Genomic DNA, 23,000 nt, shown 5'->3' with positions numbered 1-23,000 from the left:
CTCTGTCTATTTTCATCTGTTTTGATTCTTCTCATAATTTTTGCATCGTCTTCAAACATTGAGAGGAATGAGTCTATACCCTCAGGAAGGTCGTTTACAAGTACTAGAAACAGGATGGGCCGAGTACAGAGCCCTGTGGGACTCCTCCGCTGGTGACATCTCGCCACTCTGATGCCTCCCCCTTCACCGTTACTCGCTGTTTCCTATTGCTTAGATACTCCCTTATCCACTGGAGCACCTTACCTTTTACTCCTGCCTGCTGCTCCAACTTTTGTAACAGCCTTTTGTGAGGTACTGTGTCAAAGGCTTTCTGACTGCCCAAGAAAATGCAGTCTGCCCACCCTTCTCTTTCCTACCTAATTTGCTTTGCTTGGTCATAGAATTCTATTAGGCCTGTGAGGCACTATTTACCATCTCTAAACTCATGCTGGTGGTGTGTTACAAAGCTGTTTCCCTCCAGATGCTCTACGAGCCTTTTCCTCACAATCTTCTCTATCACCTTGCATTGTATACAAGTTAGGGAAACTGGCCTGTAGTTCAGTGCCTCTTGCTTGTCACCCTTTTTGTAAATTCGGACTGCATTAGCTGTCTTCTAGCTTTCCGGAAGGTCTCCCGTTCCCAGTGACCTGCTATACACCATAGAGAGTGGCACACTTAGTGCTTCTGCACCTTCTTTTAGAATCCACGGTGAGATTCTGTCAGGCCCAACAGCCTTTGACACATTCAGCTCCAACAGATTCCTTTTGACGTCATCACTAGTGAGGTAAATTTCCATCAAGGTTGTTCGGTTTGCCTCCTCATTTAGTGCAGGGACCTCTCCTTCTCCTATTGTGAAGACCTCCTAGAATCTCCTGTTGAGTTCTTCACACACCTCTTTATCGTTCTCTGTGTATCTGTTCTCCCTTTCCCTCAGTTTCATCACTTGTTCCTTCACTTCTGTTTTCCTCCTGATGTGGCTGTGGAGCAGTTTTGGATGGGTCTTAGCTTTACTCGCGAGGTCATTTTCATTCTGCCTCTCTGCTTCTCTCCTCACTCTGATGTACTCATTTCTGGCCCTCTGGTATCTCTCCCTGCTCTCTGGTGTTCTGTTGTTCCTGTAGTTTTGCCATGTTCTTTTACTCAATTGCGTCACTGATGCACATTCCTGGTTGAACCACAGATTCTTCTGTTGCTTTTCATTTTTCACTTTTTTTACTGGGATAAACCTGTCTGCAGCCTCCTGACACTTCTGAGTGAGAATCCATCATATCCTGTACAGTCTTTTCTCTAAGTTCTGTTTCCCCATGGTATTCCCATTAGGAAGTTCCTCATCTCGTCATATTTTCGTGTTTGGCAATTTAGTCTTTTTTCTTCCAATCCCATCCTTGGATAGGTTATCCCTACTTCTACAAGATAGTCAAATATCAGTACACTGTGGTCACTCATTCCTATGGGGGCTTCATATTTGACTTCCCTTATTTCTGAGCCACTTAAGGTGAAAATCAGGTCGAGTCTATCTGGTTCGTCATTTCCTCTCATTCTTGTGGGCCCCTTGACATGTTGGCTCAGAAAGTTCCTTGTTCTCATTTCGAAAAGTTTAGATCTCCACGTGTCTTCACCTCCATGTGGGTCCCCATTCTCCCAGTCTATCTTTCCATGGTTGAAATCGCCCATGATTAAGAGTCTGGATCCATTCCTGCAAGCAACTGAAGCTGCTCTCTCTATTATGTTAATGGTAGCCATGTTGTTTCTGTCGAACTCTTGTCTAGGTCTTCTGTCATTTAATGGAGGGTTGTAAATGACTGCCACTATTATCTTAGGTGCACCCATTGTCATAGTTCCTGTTATGTAATCTCCGAATCCGTCACAGCCCGGAATTTCCTTCTCTTCAAAGCTCCAGTCCTTCCATATCACCAAAGCCACTCTTCCTCCTCCTCCTCTCCCATCTCTCTCTTTCCTTACTATATAAAAGTCCTTTGGAAACACAGCATTTGTTATGACTCCGGACAATTTTGTTTCTGTGAGTCCTATTACATCTGGGTTTTCTTCTTGCACCCTTTCTGCCAGTTCACTTGCTTTGTTGATAATCCCATCGATGTTTGAGTACATTACCTTGAAGCTCACTTTCCTATGTCCATTTTCACCCATCCTCCCCACTAGTGCAGGAAGGTGTTCCATGGGCATTGCTGCTTGGGTAGGCTCATCCTCCTGTGGGGTAGTTACCAGGGGTTCTGAGGGAGGTGGGGGTGAGGGGGGGAAAGGAGGGGAAGGGGGAGGATGGCTTAAAACTGGGGTAAGGGATGGAAGACTTAGTTCATGTCTGGGCCGGCATGGGGCAGGAGGAAGACCAGGGGTGGAAGGGAAGGGGGTACTCGGGGTAGGGAGGGAGGATGGAATTGTTTGGAATGGTGGAACTCCCCACCTATAGGGTGGTGAGTTGGGATGTTGCAGTCCCCTCTGAGGTTCCCGAGGTGCTGGGTTGGGGTTCCACACTCCCATCTGATATTGCTGGGTTAGGGGTTGAGGTTCCCTGGCTCCCTTCCCTCAGCCTGCGCCTTTTCCTTGCATCTGCTGCCTATATTATCTCTGTCCCGGTCATGTCCCGTCTGAAGGAATACTTGTCTGTAATTTGTTACATATTTCAGTTTGCTCTTTTTTGCTAGTATGTCCTCTTTGATGCACTCGTTTTTGAGCACTACCTTGATCAACCGGTCTTTGTCTCTGTTGTACTGGCCAATCCGGAAAAACTTTTCTATGTCTGTTTCAGCCCCTTCCATACCTATCTCCTTTAGTATCCCTGCCACTGCAGGTTTGTCCTTAGACCTCGATTCTTTCCTTGTGGAACCCTCTTGTTCCTTAACACTTATCACTACTACAGCTCTTTTCCTTTCCAGTAACTGGCTCGTGCATCTAGCTGCCTCCTGTGAGGTTACTGCTTTCATTACAACACCCTTGACTGTGGACATTGCTCCTGGGCTCTTCAGCATTTCAGCAAAGGTGGCACCCATTGTAGGGGTCCCTGCCATTGCTGTATCTCCTGGTACCTGGGGGTTGGTCCCCTGGGCCTCAGTCTGAGGAGATCCTTTTTTAAGTTTTTTATCTCCTCTTGCGCTGCCTTTAATTCATTCTGCAGTTTATTTATGAGTCCTCTCATGTCTTTCAGTTCTTCAGTGATTTCCCTCCATGCGTGAACAGTCATCTCCATGTATGACTCGTCCTGTTCCTCTCCTCCACCTGTGTTCTGTTTTCTTACCATCCTGCTTGATCCCTTTTTTTTTCCCTAGCGTTTGTTAGTCTACACTAACCTCAGTGTGTGTGTGTGTGTTTGTTTGTGTGTGTGTGTGTGTGTGTTTGTTTGTGTGTGTGTGTGTGTGTGTGTGTGTGTGTGTGTGTGTGTGTGTGTGTGTGTGTGTGTGTGTGTGTGTGTGTGTGTGTGTGTGTGTGTGTGTGTGTGTGTGTGTGTGTGTGTGTGTGTGTGTGTGTGTGTGTGTGTGTGTGTGTGTGTGTGTGTGTGTGTGTGTGTGGGAGAGGGAGAGAGGAGGAGAGAGGGAGATCGGGAAAGAAGGAGATATAGAGAGAGAGTGTGGGGAGTAGGAGTGGGGGGGAGGAGTGTATTGGGTTAGTGAGATGGAGGGGTAAGCGAGGGGGCGGATTATGAGTGAGGTCTTATCCCCTTCCCACGAAAGGTGTTAATCATTTCTAGCCTGACTGGATGTTTGTGTATGTACTCACCTAGTTGTACTCACCTAGTTGTGCTTGAGGGGGTTGAGCTCTGGCTCTTAGGTCCCGTCTCTCAACCGTCAATCAACAGGTGTACAGGTTCCTGAGCATATTGGGCTCTATCATATCTACACTTGAAACTGTGTATGGAGTCAGCCTCCACCACATTACTTCCTAATGCATTCCATTTGTCAACCACTCTGACACTAAAAAAGTTCTTTCTAATATCTCTGTGACTCATTTGGGCACTCAGTTTCCAACTGTGTCCCCTAGTGCGTGTGCCCCTTGTGTTAAATAGCCTGTCTTTATCAACCCTGTCGATTCCCTTGAGAATCTTGAATGTGGTGATCATGTCCCCCCTAACACTTCTGTCTTCCAACGAAGTGAGGTTTAATTCCCGTAGTCTCTCCTCGTAGCTCACACCTCTCAGCTCGGGTACTAGTCTGGTGGCAAACCTTTGAACCTTTTCCAGTTTAGTCTTATGCTTGACTAGATATGGACTCCATGACGGAGCCGCATACACCAGGATTGGTCTGACATATGTGGTATATAATGTTCTGAAAAATTCCTTACACAATTTTCTAAAGGCCATTCTTATGTTAGACAACCTGGCATATGCTGCTGATGTTATCTTCTTGATATGAGCTTCAGGGGACAGGTCTGGAGTGATATCAACCCCCAGGTCTTTCTCTCTCTCTGACTCTTGAAGTATCTCATCTCCCTAATGATACCTTGTATCTGGTCTCCTGCTTCCTACCCCTATCTTCATTACATTACATTTGCTTGGGTTAAACTCTAACAGCCATTTGTTCGACCATTCCTGCAGCTTGTCCAGGTCTTCTTGAAGCCTCAAGCTGTCCTCCTCTGTCTTAGTCCTTCTCATAATTTTGGCGTCGTCAGCAAACATTGAGAGGAATGAGTCTATACCCTCTGGGAGATCATTTACGTATATCAGAAACAGGATAGGTCCAAGCACAGAGCCCAGTGGGACTCCACTGGTGACTTCACGCCTTTCTGAGGTCTCACCCCTCACTGTAACTCTCTGCTTCCTATTGTTTAGGTACTCCCTTATCCACTGGAGCACCCTACCAGTTACTCTTGCCTGTTTCTCCAGCTTATGCATCAACCTTTTATGGGGTACTGTGTCAAAGGCTTTCCGACAGTCCAAAAAAATGCAGTCAGCCCATCCTTCTCTTTCTTGCTTAATCTTTGTCACCTAATCGTAGAATTCTATCATGCCTGTAAGGAAAGATTTACCCTCCCTGAACCCATGTTGATGGGTTGTCACGAAGTCTCTTCTCTCCAGATGTGTTACTAAGTTTTTTCTCACAATCTTCTCCATCACCTTGCATGGTATACAAGTTAAAGACACTGGCCTGTAGTTCAGTGCCTCTTGTCTGTCATCCTTTTTGCATATTGGTACTACATTAGCAGTCTTCCATATTTCTGGTAGGTCTCCCGTTTCCAGTGACCTACTATACACTATGGAGAGTGGCAAACAAAGTGCTCCTGCACACTCTTTCAATACCCATGGTGAGATTCCATCCGGCCCAACAGCTTTTCTCACATCCAGCTCCAATAGGTGCTTCTTGACCTCATCTCTTGTAATTTCGAACCTTTCCAAGGTCACCTGGTTTGCTGCCACCTCTCCTAGCGCCGTGACTTCTCCCTGTTCTATTGTAAAGACCTCCTGGAACCTTTTGTTGAGTTCTTCACACACCTCTTTGTCATTCTCTGTGTACCTGTCCTCGCCCACCCTAAGTTTCATCACCTGTTCCTTCACTGTTGTCTTCCTCCTGATGTGACTGTGTAGTAGCTTTGGTTCGGTCTTGGCTTTATTACCTATATCATTTTCATACCTTTTCTCAGCTGCTCTTCTCACACTAACATACTTGTTTCTGGTTCTCTGGTATCTCTCTCTCTACTTTCTGGTGTTCTGTTATTATGGAAGTTCCTCCGTGCCCTTTTGTTCAGCTCCTTTGCTTTCATACATTCCCTATTAAACCACGGATTCTTCCTTTGCTTCTCTGTTTTTTCCTGTCGGGCTCGGACACACATGCTTACAGCCTTTTGACATTTTTGGGTGACATAGTCTATCATGTCTTGTACGGACTTGGTTCTGAGTTCTGTGTCCCAATGTATATCCCATAGGAATTTATTCATCTCCTCATAGTTTCCCTTTCGGTACGCCAGCCCTTTGGTTCCCAGTTCTTTTTTGGGGGTGATATTTCCTAGCTCAACCAGGTACTCAAAGCTCAATACACTATGATCACTTATTCCCAAGGGGGCTTCCAACTTAACTTCCCTTATATCCGACTCATTTAGGGTAAATATCAGATCAAGCAAGGCTGGTTCATCCCCTCCTCTCATTCTTGTCGGTCGCTTGACGTGTTGACTTAGAAAGTTACTTGTTGCCACATCCAGCAGCTTAGGTCTCCATGTGTCTGGTCCTCCATGTGGGTCTCTGTTCCGCAATCTATCTTCCCATGGTTGAAGTCTCCCATGATTAGTAGTCTGGATCCGTTCCTGCTAGCCACAGAAGCTGCTCTCTCTATTATATTGATGGTGGCCAAGTTGTTTCTATCATATTCCTGTCTGGGTCTTCTGTCATTCGGTGGGAGGTTATATATGACTACTACTATAATTTTCTGTCCTCCAGTTGCTATGATGCCTGATATGTAGTCACTGAAACCTTCACAGTTCTGAATTACCATCTCTTCCAAACTCCAACCTTCTCTTAGTAGCAAAGCTACACCACCTCCTCCTCTCCCTTCTCTCTCTTTCCTCACTACATAGTAGCCCTGTGCAAACACTGCATTTGTTATAGCTTTCGTTAGCTTTGTTTCTGTGAGTGCTATAATGTCTGGGTTTTCTTTTAGTGCCCATTCTCAGAGTTCACTTGTTTTATTTGTAATCCCATCTATGTTGGGATGTTTTATTTGTAATCCCATCAGTGTACATTGCCTTGAAAGTCACTTTCTTCTGTTCATTTTCTTGTCTCTTTCTTGGCGAGCATTCTGCTGGTGTGGGAAGCTGTTCCGTGGGTGAGAAGATCTGTGAGGTGGTTTGCAGGGTCTCAGAGGATTTTGGGGTGGGGGTGGTGGTTTAAGGGAAGGGGGGACAGGTAGGGTGTGTGTTAAGGAGATAGGGGGGACATGGAGGATACGGGGTGAGGGGAGAGGAGGGATAGGAAGGGTATGGGATGAAGGGGGAGGGGAGACAGGGGGGGGGGAAAGGTGGGAGGGGGGACATGATGGGAATGAGGAAGGGGTGACAGGGTCAGAATGGGGGGAGGGGGGGTTGGGTTGGGGCAGGTAGGTCGAGGGGAAGGGAGGGTTTCTATGCAGAGGGGGGTGGTGGTGTTGCCCTCCCCTCTGGTGTTGCTGGGATGCTGGTTTTGGGTTCCCCTCTTGTCTTTGGGACTGTTGTGTTGGGGGCTGTGATTTCCTGGTTTGCTTGTCTCTCCCTGCGCTTTCTCCTTGCCTCTGCTACCCTGGCTCTCTCCTCCTTCGTCCTGTCCCTCTGCAGGAATACTTTTTTGTATCCCTCCACATGCTGCAGACGACTCTTCCTTTCGAGAATATCCTCCTTCGTGGTTTCGTTTGTAAACACCACCTTTACAAGTCGGTTTCTGTCCTTGTTGTACCAGCCCAACCTGAAAACCTACTCAATGTTTTGTTCAGCCCCTTCCATCTGTAACCTCTTCAGTAGCCCATGTACTGCCTCTCTATCCTTGCTATTCCATTCTTGCCTGTTGGATCCTAACCTGTTCTTTGATGCTTATAACTACCACTGATCTTTTTCTCTCCAGCAGCTGAGTGGTGCACTTTGCTACTTCCTGTGATGTAGCTGCTTGCATGGCTACCTCCCTCACTGTGTCCATTGCTTCTGAGCTCTTTTTCAGTATGTCTGCAAATGTTTCAGGTACAGAGGCATTTCCTTCCAATGTAACATTCCCACCTTCCCTTTGGATGATAATCTGATGATCAGTCTCTTTATTTTTCTCTGTGAGGGATTTGATCTCCTCCCTTGCTGATGTCAGCTCACTTTGCAGGTTGTTAATTGTAATCCTCATTTCCTGCATCTCCTTCCTGAATTCCTCCAGAGCTTGGGTTAACATTTCCTTCGTTTGGTCACTCTGTCTGTCCCTGTTGCGTCCTCCTGCCATTTTGCCCCTTGTCAAGAGAGAGAGCAAGAGAGAGTGAGAGAGAGCAATAGAGCAAGACAGAGAGAGCTAGAGAGAGCAAGAGAGCAAGAGAGAGAGAGCAAGAAAGAGAGAGAGAGAGAGAGCAAGAGAGAGAGAACAAGAGAGAGCAAGAGAGAGAGAGAGAGAGAGAGAGAGAGAGAGAGAGAGAGAGAGAGAGAGAGAGAGAGAGAGAGAGAGAGAGAGAGAGAGAGAGAGAGAGAGAGAGAGAGAGAGAGAGAGATACAGAGAGAGAGAGATACAGAGAGAGAGAACGTGTGTGTGTGTGTGTGTGCGTGGGATGGGGGTTGTCTGCAGATTATGGCAGGTAAGAGAGAGGGTAAGAGAAGGGGTAAGAGAAGGGGTAAGAGAGGGGCGTGGATTATGAGTGAGGATTTTATCCCCTTTCCACAAAAGGTGTTAATCCTTTCTAGCCTGACTGGACATATGTGTGAGTGCGTGCGTGTACGTGTGTTTGTTTTTGCGTGTGGGTGCGTGTGTGCTTGCAAACGTATGTATGCGTGCGTGTGTGTGTGTGCGTGCGTGTGTTACGGGGGTCCCGTAAAATATCAACCGCTACCCAAATTGAGCCACTTTGATATTTTAAATATGTGTGCTTAAACACACGTTTACCCACACACAGAACAAACACATCCTCCCAAAATGAGCCACTTTGAGATTTTTTAAATATATATGCTATCCTGAACAAGAATTTGATAATATTTTACCGAGCACTGTACACCTGATTAATTGACCAGAGAGTGGTACATACCAGTCTTCCTTTCCGCTCACACAACTAGATGAGTAATGATGATGTATGGTTGACGGTGCTCCGTCATCGCCTTCCACTTGGTGATTCACTAAGTGCTAGTAGATTGATGATGGCGGTTCTTCTGTCTACACAAAGCTCTGGAGTCAGTCACTGTATCGTTGTGTTACAATTTACTAATTTACTTTACCACTGATCACAGTCACCACCCAACAAACACAATCAGGTAGTTCCACGGCGGTTTGTCCGACCTGGCCTTCAGGTCAGGTCGCTCCACCCGGTCCTCCACACTATGCACCGGTGATGCCACTAGCTCCACTTTGGTTTCTTCGCACTATCGCTAGCGATATGACTATGCTATGTAGCACCCTGGTACCTACACACTGCGAGACATACACACACTGTGTGTGCGTGTGTGTGTTTGTTTTTGCGTGTGCGTGCGTGTCTGCTTGCAAACGTACCTGTGCGTTCGTGCGTGTGTTACGGGGGGTCCCGTAAATGTCAACTTCTACCCAAAATGAGCCACTATGAGATTTTAAATGTACATGATATCCTGAACAAGAATTTGATAATATTTTACCTCACTCTTTACACCTGAAGAATTGACCAGAGAGGAGTACCTACCAGTCAGCCTCCCGCTCACACAACCAGGTGAATAATTACGATAGCTGGATGACGAAGTGATCCGTCGTCGCCTCCCACGTGGTGAATCACTAATCCAGGAGATTGATGGTGGCGGTTCTTCTCTATCCAACACAAATCTCTGGAGTCAGTCACTGTATCGGTGTGTCTGTTGTGCTACAGTTCACCAATTTACTGCACCACTGATCACTTGACCCAATATGTAAAGAAAGCCTCGTTGGCCCTCCCACGTGGCCAGTCTGGTGAATTCACTGCATAACACAAAGTTCTAGCGATAGCATTGTAATTTTCTTTCCTATTCGCGGCGGTTATACACTTTGTGATACCCCTACATCTGTGATCTGTCACTGTAGCCCTAATAAACCCAAAAATATTGGCGTTTAACGTAGCGCGTGACCCCCGCTACCCTCCCTTCATGGCTGGCTCGACTCGAATGTATGTGTGTACTCACCTAGTTGTGCTTGCGGGGGTTGAGCTCTGGCTATTTGGTCCCGCTTCTCAACCGTCAATCAACAGGTGTACAGGTTCCTGAGCCTATTGGGTTCTATCATATCTACACTTGAAACTGTGTATGGAGTCAACCTCCACCACATCACTTCCTAATGCATTCCATTTGTCAACCACTCTGACACTAAAAAAGTTCTTTCTAATATCTCTGTGGCTCATTTGGGCACTCAGTTTCCATCTGTGTCCCCTAGTGCGTTAAATAGCCTGTCTTTATATACCCTGTTGATTCCCTTGAGAATCTTGAATGTGGTGATCATGTCCCCCCTAACTCTTCTGTCTTCCAACGAAGTGAGGTTTAATTCCTGTAGTCTCTCCTCGTAGCTCATACCTCTCAGCTCGGGTACTAGTCTGGTGGCAAACCTTTGAACCTTTTCCAGTTTATTCTTATGCTTGACTAGATATGGACTCCATGCTGGAGCCGCATACTCCAGGTCTGACATATGTGGTATATACTCTTCTGAAAGATTCCTTACACAAGTTTCAAAAGGCCGTTCTTATGTTAGCTAACCTGACATATGCTGCTGATGTTATTCTCATGATATGAGCTTCAGGGGACAGGTCTGGCGTGATATCAACCCCCCAGGTCTTTCTCTCTCTCTGACTCTTGAAGTATTCCATCTCCCAAATGATACCTTGTATCTGGTCTCCTGCTTCCTACCCCTATCTTCATTACATTACATTTGCTTGGGTTAAACTCTAACAACCATTTGTTCGACCATTCCTGCAGCTTGTCCAGGTCTTCTTGAAGCCTCAAGCTGGCCTCCTCTTTCTTAATCCGTCTCATAATTTTGACGTCGTCAGCAAACATTGAGAGGAATGAGTCTATACACTCCGGAAGATCATTTACGTATATCAGAAACAGGATAGGTCCGAGTACAGAGCTCTGTGGGACTCCACTGTTGACTTCACGCCAATCTGAGGTCTCACCCCTCATCGTAACTCTCTGCTTCCTATTGCTTAGGTACTCCCTCATCCACTGGAGCGCCCTACCAGTCACTCCTGCCTGTTTCTCCAGCTTATGCATCAACCTTTTATGGGGTACTGTGTCAAAGGCTTCCGACAGTCCAAAAAAATGCAGTCCGCCCATCCTTCTCTTTCTTGCTTAATCTTTGTCACCTGATCGTAGAATTCTATTAAGCCTGTTAGGCAAGATTTACCCTCCCTGAACATAGGGTGATGTGTTGTCACGAAGTCACTTCTCTCCAGATGTGTTACTAGGTTTTCCTCACAATCTTCTCCATCACCTTGCATGGCATACAAGTTAAGGACACTGGCCTGTAGTTTAGTGCCTCATGTCTGTCACCCTTTTTGTATATTGGGACTACATTAGCAGTCTTCCATATTTCTGGTAGGTCTCCCGTTTCCAGTGACCTACTATACACTATGGTGAGTGGCAAGCAAAGTGCTCCTGCACACTCTTTCAACACCCATGGTGAGATTCCATCCGGCCCAACAGCTTTTCTCACATCCAGCTCCAATAGGTGCTTCTTGACCTCATCTCTTGTAATTTCGAACCTATCCAAGGTCGCCTGGTTTGCTGCCACCTCTCCTAGCGCCGTGACTTCTCCCTGTTCTATTGTAAAGACTTCCTGGAACCTTTTGTTGAGTTCTTCACACACCTCTTTGTCATTCTCAGTGTACCTGTCCTCCCACGTCCTAAGTTTCATCACCTGTTCCTTCACTGTTGTCTTCCTCCTGATGTGACTGTGTAGTAGCTTTGGTTCGGTCTTGGCTTTATTACCTATATCATTTTCATACCTTTTTTTAGCTGCTCTTCTCACACTAACATACTCGTTCCTGGTTCTCTGGTATCTCTCTCTGCTTTCTGGTATTCTGTTATTACGGAAGTTTGTCCATGACCTTTTGTTCAGCTCCTTTGCGTTCTTCCATTCCATATTAAACCACTGATTCTTCTTTTGCTTCTCTGTTTTTTCCTGTCCGGCTGGGACAAACCTGCTTACAGCCTCCTGACATTTTTGAGTGACATAGTCCATCATGTCTTGTACGGACTTGGTTCTGAGTTCTGTGTCCCAATGTATATCCCATAGGAATTTATTCATCTCCTCATAGTTTCCCTTTCGGTACGCCAGCCCTTTGTTTCCCATTTCTTTTTTGGGGGTGATAATTCCTAGTTCAACTAGGTACTCAAATTTCAATACACTATGATCACTCATTCCCAGGGGGGCTTCCAACTTAACTTTCCTTATATCCGACTCATTTAGGGTAAATATCAGATCAAGCAAGGCTGGTTCATCCTCTCCTCTCATTCTTGTCGGTCCCTTGACGTGTTGATTTTGAAAATTTCTTGTTGCCACATTCAGCAGCTTAGCTCTCTATGTATCTGGTCCTCCATGTGGGTCTCTGTTCCCCCAATCTATCTTCCCATGGTTGAAGTCTCCCATGATTAGTAGTCTGGATCCGGTCCTGCTAGCCACAGAAGCTGTTCTCTCCATTATATTGATGGTGGCCAAGTTGTTTTAAATCATATTCCTGTCTGGGTCTTCTGTCGTTCGGTGGGGGGTTATATATGACTACTACAATAATTTTCTGTCCTCCAGTTGCTATGGTGCCTGATATGTAGTCACTGAAACCTTCACAGTTCTGAATTACCATCTCTTCAAAACTCCAACCTTTTCTTATCAGCAAAGCCACACCACCTCCTCCTCTCCCTTCTCTCTCTTTCCTCACTACATAGTAGCCCTGTGTAAACACTGCGTTTGTTATGGTTTTCGTTAGCTTTGTTTCTGTGAGTGTAATCATGTCTGGGGTTTCTTCTAGTGCCCATTCTCCGAGTTCACTTGTTTTATTTGTAATCCCATCTATGTTAGTGTACATTGCCTTGAAGCTCACTTTCTTCTGTTCATTTTCTTGTCCCTTTCTTCGCGAGCATTCTGCTGGTGTAGAAAGCTGTTCCGTGGGTGGGAAGATCTGTGGGGTGGTTTGCAGGGTCTCAGATGATTTTGGGGTGGGGGTGGGGGTTCAATGGAAGGGGGGACAGGTAGGGTGTGGGTTAAGGAGATAGGGGGACATGGAGGATACGGGGTGAGGGGGGAGGAGGGATAGGGAGGGTATGGGATGAAGGAGGAGGGAAGACAGGGGGAAAAGGAGAGAGAGGGGACATGGTGGGAATGGGAGAGGGGTGACAGGGTCAGAATGGGATGGGGGGAAGAGAGGGTTGGGTGAGCATTTGAATGGTGGCAGGTAGAGTGAGGGGGATGGGAGAGTTTCTATGCAGAGAGGGGTGGTGGTTTTGCCCTTCCCTCTGGTGTTGCTGGCATGCTGTTTGTGGGTTCCCCTTTTGTCTCTGGGACTGTTGTGTTGGAGGCTGCAATTTCCTGGGTTACTCCTCTCTCTCTGCGCTTCCTCCTTGCCTCTGCTGCCCTGGCTCTCTCCTCCTTCGTCCTGTCCCTCTGCAGGAATACTTTTTTGTATTCCTTCACATACTGCAGATGACTCTTCCTTTCTAAAAGAACCTCTTTGGTGTCCTCGTTTGTAAACACCACCTTTACCAGTCGGTTTCTGTCCTGATGTACCAGCCCAACCTGAAAACCTTCTCAATGTTTTCTTCAGCCCCTTCTATCTGTAACCCCTTCAGTAGCCCATGTATTGCCTGTCTATCCTTGCTATTTCATTCCTGCCTATTGGATCCTTCCTGTTCTTTGATGCCTACAACTACCACTGATCTTTTTCTCTCCATTAGCTTTCTGGTGCACTTTGCTGCTTCCTGTGAGGTAGCTGCTTGCATGGCTACCTCCCTCACTGTGTCCATTGCTTCTGAGCTCTTTCTCATTCTTTCCACAAACGTTTCAGGTACAGAGGCATTTCCTTCCAATGCTCCAATCCCACCTTCCCTTTGGATGATAATCTGATGCACGGTCTCTTTATTTTACTCTGTGAGGGATTTGATCTCCTCCTTTGCTGATGTCAGCTCACTTTGCAGGTTGTTAATTTTAATTCTCATTTCATGTATCTTCCTCCTGAATTCCTCCAGAACTTGGGTTAACAGTTCCTTTGTTTGGTGACTTTGACTATTCCCTGTGTTCCTGTTGCATCCTCCTGCCATTTTGTCCCTTGTCAAGAGAGAGAGAGAGTAAGATAGAGAGAGAGCCAGAGAGAGAGAGAGAGAGAGAGAGAGAGGGAGAGAGAGAGAGAGAGAGAGAGAGAGAGAGAGAGAGAGAGAGAGAGAGAGAGAGAGAGAGAGAGAGAGAGAGAGAGAGAGAGAGAGAGAGAGAGAGAGAGAGAGAGAGAGAGAGAGAGAGAGAGAGAGAGAGAGAGAGAGAGAGAGAGAGAGAGAGAGAGAGAGAGAGAGAACAGAGAGAACAAGAGAGAGGGAGGTGTGTGTGTGTGTGTGTGGGCCTGTGTACATTTAGTCAGTGGTAGAGGAGAGTGGGAGTGGGGGGGGGGGGGGGGGGGGGGGGGGGGGGGGAGTGTTTTGGGGGAGTGAGATGGGGGTTAAGAGGAGGTGGGTGAGGTGTTGTCTTCATATTACGGTGGGGGGATTAGCGGCTTATCCGGGTTCCCAGTGAGCTCACAGTTGCTGTCCCTGTTACCTGTCTACCATTTATTTATTTATTTATTTATTTATATACAAGAAGGTACATTGGGTTTGAGAGAATACATTAAATAGTACAGTATTTACAATCTTGTAAAGCCACTAGTACGAGCAGCGTTTCGGGCAACTTACGATTGTGTTACTGAATGGAATGCATTAGCTTCTATGATATGACTTTATTTAAACCTTGCACACTATTGGAGACTTATGAGAGACACTTTTACCAGCCAGCCCCCCGCATGCACTCTAGGTGAATACACCGCGTTCCGTCGGTAATCCTGTGAGGTCTTCAGGTCTCCACATGGGTCCCAGCTGATGCGACTGATGATGCCCCAAGAAGTCGATCTTCACTAGCAATCTTCTCTAAATTCACTAAGATAATTCACCACGAGATGTGATCAATGTGTTGCATTGCAATGCCACTGTTCGATTTATACTGTCCCGATTCTCACTGCACAGTATACCTGCTCACTTGACCCTATTATTCCCTCGGTATACGCGGACCGCTGACCCTACATGTCTGCTCACTATCAAGGCTGACCCAAGACTGTGTGTGTGTGTGTGTAGGTGCACGTGTGTGTGTGTGTGTGTGTTTAGGTACACGTGTGTGTGTGTGTGTGTGTTTGGTATGTTTAATTCCCTAGGTGTTTGAGATTCTAAAGTGTGTTTGGGAGGAAAGTACTATTAAGTAAAGAGTATTATATTCACTGAAGGAGAGTATGGGGAGGCCCGGCCAGTGAAATGTGAGCCGTGTTGAGATCAGAAATGGTTTGCTGTATGACCCCAGCGAGAGGTGTAGTGAGCCAGTGTCTCCCTCGCTTCCTGTGTTACCGCATGTTACCCTGCTGCTCGTCCTGCACACCCATCTCGCTGCGTCACTCTCTCTTCCCTTGTCTCTCTGTCTCTTTCTCTCTCTGCTTCTCTGCCTTTCTGCTTCGGCCTTCTTATTTGGCTCCTCTGCTTCAGCCCCTCCGCTTCTGCCCTTCCGCCTCGGCCCCTCTGCTTCGGCCCCTCTGTAATGGACCCTCGGTCTCTTTCCTCTCTGTCTCTGCCTATCCCTTGCCAATACCCCTCTGCCTCTGCCTGTGCCCCTCTGCCTCTGCCTCTCTGCCTGTGCCCCCTGCCTCTGCCACCCTGCCTCTGCCCCAGTGCCTCTGCCCCTCTGCCTCTGCCCCTCTGGTTCTGCCTCTCTTCCTCGTCCCCTCTGCCTCGTCCCCTCTGCTTCGGCCCCTCTGCCTCTGCCTTGGTCCCTCTGCAAAGGTCCCTCTGTCACTGCCCCTCTGCCCCTGCCTCTGCCCCCCTTCCTTCACCCCCTGCCCCTACTACTCTCCCCCTCTGCCTCGTCCCCTCTGCTTCGTCCCCTCTGCTTCGGCCCCTCTTCCTCTGCCCCGTCTCCTTCGCCTCGTCCACTCTGCCTCTGCCCTTCTGCCTCGGCATCACTGACATGACCCCTCTGCCTCTGACCCTTAGCATCTGCCCATCTGCCTTGGCCCCTCTGCCACTGCCAATTAGCATCTGCCCCTCTGCCTCTGCTCCTCTGCCTCTGCCCCTCTGCCTTTACCCCTTCTGCCACTCTGCCATTGCCCCTCTCCCTCATTCCCTCTGCCACTGCCCCCATGCCTCTGCCCTTCAGCCTTTCTTTCTTGTCCCCTTTGCCTCGACCCCGCTGCCTTGGCCCTTCTGCCACTGCCCATCTGCAGCTGCCCCTCTGCTGTGGCCCCTCTGCCTCTACTCCTCTGCTTCTGCTCCGCTGCCTCGGCCACTCTGTCTCGATCCCTCTGCCTCGGCCCCCTCTGTCTCTGCCCCTCTGCCTCTGCCCACTGCTTCTGCCCCTCTGCCTCGGCCAGTCTGCCTCGGCCACTCTGCCTCGCCCCCTCTGCCCCTGCCCCTCTGCCTCTGCCCCACTGCTTCTGCCCCTCTGCCTCGGCCCCCTCTGCCTCTGCCTCTGCCCCTCGGACTCTGCCCCTCTGCCTCTGCCCCTTTGCCTCTACCCCTCTGCCTCTGCCCCTCTGCCCTTCTGCCTCTGCCCCTCTGCCTCTGCCCCCCTGCCTCTGTCCCTCTGCCTCTGCCCCTCTGCCTCTGCCCCCCTGCCTCTGCCCCTCTGCCTCTGCCCCTACCCCCCTGCCTCTGACCCTCTGCCTCTGACCCTCTGCCTCTGCCTCTGCCTCTGACCCTCTGCCTCTGCCCCTCTGACCCTCTGCTTCTGACCCTCTGCCCCTGCCCCTCTGACCCCTCTGCCTCTGCCCCTCTGCCTCTGCCCCCCTGCCTCTGCCCCTCTGACCCCTATGCCCCTCTGCCTCTGCCCCTCTTCCCCTGTGACCCTCTGCCTCTGCCCCTCTGCCTCTGCCCCTTCTGCCTCTGCCCCTGCCCTTCTGACCCCCAGCCTCTGCCCCCCTGACCCTCTGCCTCTGCCCCCTTGCCTCTGCCCCTCTGCCTATGCCCCTCTATCTTTGCCTGTCTTTCTCGTCCCCTTTTCCTTGTCCCCTCTTCCTCGTCCCAACTGCATCGGCCCCACTGGCTCTGCCTATCTGCTTTGGCCTCTCTGCTTTGGCCCCTCTGTTTTGGCCCCTCTGCCCCTCTATCGCTGCTCCTCTGCCTTTGCCTCTCTGCCTCGGCCCCTCTTCCTCTGCCCCTCTGTCTCGACCCCTCTGTCTCGGCCCTTCTTCCTCTACCCCTCTGCCTCTACCCCTCTACCTCTACTCCACTGTCTCTACCCCGCTGCCTCTGCCCTGCTGTCTCTACTCTTATGCCTCTCTGCCTCTGCCCTTCTTCCTCTGCTCCTCTGCCTCTGTTGGAAATTTGCAACACCCGAATACTAACCCCTAGTTCGATAGGAGGTATTTTTTGTACTAAGAATTATAATTTACTAATACTACTAACCAGCAGTGTAGCTATATTAAATTCTTATAAACTGACTTGTAGTAACACCAGATTTGTCCTAGAATTCATGGCGGCGATTGACTCAGCTATCCAGCTCGGGAGAATAAATTTCACATATTTATAAATCGAATTAAAACATGTTTAATCCTGTACAATTTATTAAGGTATTTAGATTGGCAATTGATTCATTTCTGTTTAATAAAATATATAGCCGTTTATTGGAAATAGTTTCATACAGTTGCGGTCATCTCATCCAGTAAACAAAGTAAACAAACTCAAATTCTATTATGAATATATATTTTCCATCTAACGTCAGTTAGGTTAAATGATTTGCACAGCGAGAAACAATATGCTGTTACCTAAAGTACGTTAATGTGACGCAAAATAACGTCAGTAATGTTTCCATCTATTCGGAAATTAGATTATTGCGAATTATTACACAAGTTTCCAACATACGGCGCTAGATGGCGCGCGGCACTAGCAAGGAGACTTGTTAGAAAGAGACGCCATTACAGTTTGGTGCCCTGAAGCTGATCCTTATTATCGATGAAATTGAGGAGCAAACGTGCATTAAATGGCTTGAGATCGATTCGGCAGCTTCAACATATTACGGACACAGCATCCGGCAAGGCTGAGTACCATTGATTTTCTATTTTGGTCATTATTCTATATCTACGTTGGTGCCTTGTCGTTACGTTGCATGTAAGCCTAATAACTCCCGTGAGTGTAATTCTTATGCGTAATCCATTCTAATTTCAGGAATAAATGCATAAATATGTACACTCAAGTATAAATTACATGTTATTAATATTTCAGCATGGAGCTAGCTACAAGGGAACCGTAAGTCAGCCTGTAGAATCACGTGTCGCCAGACGTGTACAGGATTCTATGTGATTCTATATTATATGTAGACTAACATTATAGAATTTACCCCCCCCCCCCAAGAGATATGTAAAGGCAATTGCTCTACTTTAAATAGAAGTTTTACAGTCCACTTCTCTATATTAATTTTGAATTAATTAATATGTTTATTATTAAAGATCCATAGATCACTGATCACCGAGCCCATAACATTTTTTATGGTCCTAATGAATTTCTTAATGATATTATATGTTGGAGTGAATTCCCCCACAGCTTCTGACCGTCTGCCTTTGCCTCTCTGTCTCTCTCTCTCTCTCTCTCTCTCTCTCTCTCTCTCTCTCTCTCTCTCTCTCTCTCTCTCTCTCTCTCTCTCTCTCTCTCTCTCTCTCTCTCTCTCTCTCTCTCTCTTTCTCTCTCTCTTTCTTTCTCTCTCTCTCTCTCTCTCTCTCTCTCTCTCTCTCTCTCTCTCTCTCTCTCTCTCTCTCTCTCTCTCTCTCTCTCTCTCTCTCTCTCTCTCTCTCTCTCTCTCTCTCTTTCTCTCGTCTTTTCAATCGTCTTTTCAAAATCTCAAAAGACGTATATTAAACGTAATTTAAAACGTGCCCTTAACAATGAAATGTCGTTTTTAGCACGTACAGAAGATGCGAAAATGATGGGACTCCCACATGTCTCCCCTTCTCACCCTCTCCCCCAAAGCCTCGTACTCCCGCCCCCCCATCCCTAGCCCTCTTTTTCCTTCTGGCCCCCTGAAGTCTTTCATACTCCTCTACCCTCCCTATCCAAATCCTCTAGACCCCGCCCACCCTAGATCCCGCAGGTCCTGCTTTCTAGGCCCTCACACCCCGGACCCTCCCTGTTTCCCTGCTTAATGGGAATCAACAGAATCTGAGGAAGGACAGAAGAGAGTCAGTTTCAGGGTGATGTACTCGAACATAGATGGGATTACAAGCAAGGCAAGTAAACTACTGGAAAGAGCACAAGAAGTGATCTACAGATGTAATCATACTCATAGAAACAAAACTCTCAGGAATCATGACGAATGCGGTGTTTCCCCAGGATTACACTGAAATAAGGAAAGAGAGGGAAGGAAGGGTAGGAGGCAGAGTGGCCCTACTAATGAGAAAGGAGTTTAGTTTCAAGGCGATGGTTTTCCAGGGATGCGAGGGATTCAGGTAGTATATAACAGGCACCATGACAATGGGAGGACCAAGAGTAGTAGTAGCAGTGATATATAATCTCCCACCTAATGACAGAAGACCCAAGTAAGAGTATGACAAGAACAACATGGCAGTTAGCACTGTAATTGAGAGGGCAGCCTCTGTTACCTGTAGAAATAGATCGTATCTGTTCATCATGAGGGACTTCAATCACGGAAGGATAGAGTGGGGAGAACAAGAAACCGCATGGAGGTGAGGATACATGGAGAGCCAAACTATTGGAGGTGGCGACAAGAAACCTTTTAAGCCAGCATGTCAGGGAACCCACAAGAATGAGAGGAAACGATGAACCAGCGAGACTCGACCTAGTCTTCACTCTGAACGACTCCGATATAAGAAAAATCGGTTTCGAGGCCCTGGTAGGAATGAGCGACCAAAGTGTACTGACCTTTGAGTATCTGGTCGAAGAAGGGTTATTGAACTCGAGAAGGGAAACTGGAACTGAAAACAAAAGGCTGGCATTCCGAAAGAAAAACTATGAGGAGATCAGAAAAATCATAACAGATATAACATGGGAAACAGAGCTTAGGGGAAAGACGGCCCAAGACATGATGGATTACGTTACGCAGGAGTGTAAGGGAGCAGCCGACAAGTTTGTCCTGGTCCAAAAGGAAAACAACGAAATGTACATGAGAAACTTATGGTCTAATCAGAGATGTAGGCTAGCTAAGCAGCAAAGTAAATGGGCGTGGAGTAACTATAAGAATAACAGGGTACTTGAGAGCAGAGAAAGATACCAGAGTGCTAGGAATGAATATGTCACATTGAGAAGAGAGGCAAAAGAGCAATACAAAAATGACATTGCAAGCAAAACAAAGACTCAACCTAAATTGTTGCGCAGCCATATCGGGAGAAAAAGCAACAGTAAAGGATCAGGTAATATAATTGAGGATAGGGGCAGACAGATTCACTACCACGGTAAGGAAGTGTGCGAGGAACTGATTAATAAATTCCAGGAGATCTTCACAGTAGAGCAAGGAGAAGTTCCAGAGATAAGAGAAGGAATAGTTAACCAGGAACCCCCTCGAAGAGTTTGAGATTACCAGTGAGGATGTAAGGAATCTTTTACTAGATTTGGATGCGACAAAAGCTATAGGCCCAGATGGAATCTCCCCTTGGATACTAAAGGAAGGAGCAGAAGCACAGTGCCTGCCACTCTCCACAGTGTATAACAAATCCTTGGTAACAGGGGAACTACCAAAAATTTGGAAGATGGCTAATGTAGTCCGTATATACAAGAAGGGGGATAGACATGAGGCACTAAACTACAGGCCTGTGTCCCTAACTTGCATCCAATGCAAGATGATGAAGAAGATTGTGCGAAAAAAGTTAGTGAAACATCTGGAGCGAAAGAACTTTGTAACACAGCATGAACATGGGTTCAGGGATGTCAAGTCCTGCCTCACAGGATTAATTTAAATCTACGATCAGGCAACCAAAATCTGGCAAGAAAGAGAAGGGTGGGCAGACTGCATATTTTTGGATTGCCAGAAAGCCTTTGACACAGTACCACAAAAGAGGCAAGTGAAAAAGCTGGAGAGGCAGGCAGGAGTGTAAAGGAAGGTACTCCGTTGGATAAGGGAGTACCTAAGCAACATAAGACACTGCGAAGGGGTGAGGTCTCAGATTGGCGAGGCGTCACCAGTGGAATCCCTCAAATTTCAGTCCTTGGACTTATACTGCTTCTGATATATGTAAATGATCTTTCAGATGGTATAGAATCTTTCCTTTCATTGTTTGCTGATGATGCAAAAATTATGAGGATGATTAAAACAGAGGAAGATAGTAGGAGGCAACAAGATTACCTAGAGAGACTGAATGAATGGCCCAACAAATTGCTACTGAAGTTCAACCCGAGTAAATGTAAGGTAATTAAACTAGGCGGTGGAAACAGGAGGCCAGACACAGGGTATTGAATAGGAGATGATGTACTTCTTGAAACGGACAGAGAGAAAGATCTAGGAGATGATATCTCAGCAAACTTGTCCTCTGAAGTCCATATAAAAAGAATTACATCTGCGGCATATGCGAGGCTGGCTAACATCAGAACAGCCTTCAGGAACCTGAGTAGGGAATCGTTGAGAACCATGCATACCACATATGAAACACCAATCCTGGAGTATGCAACTATGTAGGTACTCACAGGGGCCTTGGGGCTGAATGGACAGCGCTTGGGACTCGTAATCCCAGGGTGCAGGTTCGATCCCGGCCGTCGGTGAAAACAGAGGGGCAGAGTTTCTTTCATCCTGAAACCCCTGTTACCTAGCAGTAAATAGTTACCTGGGAGTTACACAGCTGCTACGGGCTGCTTCCTGGGTGTGTGTGTGTGTTGTAGAAGAGAAAAAATTAGTAGTTAGTAACAGTTGATTGACTGACAGTTGAGAGGCGGGCCGGAAAAGCAGAGCTCAACCCCTGCAAGTACAACTAAGTGAATGCAACTAGGTGAATACACACACACAGATCAAACACACACACACAGACCAAACACACACACAGACCAAACACACACACACAGACCAAACACACACACACAGACCAAACACACACACACAGACCAAACACACACACACAGACCAAACACACACACACAGACCAAACACACACACACAGACCAAACACACACACACACAGACCAAACACACACACACACAGACCAAACATACACACAGACCAAACATACACACAGACCAAACACACACACAGACCAAACATACACACAGACCAAACACACACACAGACCAAACATACACACACAGACCAAACATACACACACAGACCAAACCCACACACACAGACCAAACACACACACACACACAGACCAAACACACACACAGACCAAACACACACACATACCAAACATACACACAGACCAAACACACACACAGACCAAACATACACACACAGACCAAACACACACACAGACCAAACATACACACAGACCAAACACACACACACAGACCAAACACACACACACAGACCAAACACACACACAGACCAAACACACTCACAGACCAAACACACACACAGACCAAACACACACACAGACCAAACACACACACAGACCAAACACACACACAGACCAAACACACACAGACCAAAACACACATACACACACAGACCAAAACGCACATACACACACACACCAAACACACACAGACCAAAACACACAAAACCAAAACACACAGACCAAAACACGCTGTTGCTAAGACCGGTGTAGGAAGGGTGGACATGTGCAGTTCGCTCATCTAAATGTCTTCATAATTTTGGACATCAGAGGGATACAAAGGAAATTCGTTGCGTAGTGATATTATGAAGTGAAACGCACTGTTTAGAAAATAGCAGTTTCATAGATTGTGTCCGATAGAACAAATTAGTCAAGATCAATGTACGACATCAGTTCCACGACATACTCGTTGCCGCCATCGCTCGGTCAGAGAGTACGTAACTAGATGAGATAGTGAAGATTAAAGCAAATAGTGAACAGAATAGTGAAGAAGATAGGCAAAACGTGTAGCGTTAGAGCTATACTGGTGCTAAGGGGAACAAGAGGCCGATTACTGGTGATATATAGCAGGAATTTGGAGTGATCTATGCCTGGCAGCGGCGTGGACATCAACGGGCCTACAGGGACGTAAACAAGACATAAACAATACTTCTTTATACCTAATTGTACTTTGGGATGTTGACTTG

The sequence above is a fragment of the Procambarus clarkii genome, chromosome 51, assembly GCF_040958095.1.
Source record: "Procambarus clarkii isolate CNS0578487 chromosome 51, FALCON_Pclarkii_2.0, whole genome shotgun sequence".
NCBI classification, from domain to species: domain Eukaryota; kingdom Metazoa; phylum Arthropoda; class Malacostraca; order Decapoda; family Cambaridae; genus Procambarus; species Procambarus clarkii.
The sequence above is the reverse complement of the archived record's forward strand: the minus strand, read 5'-3'. Positions refer to the sequence as shown.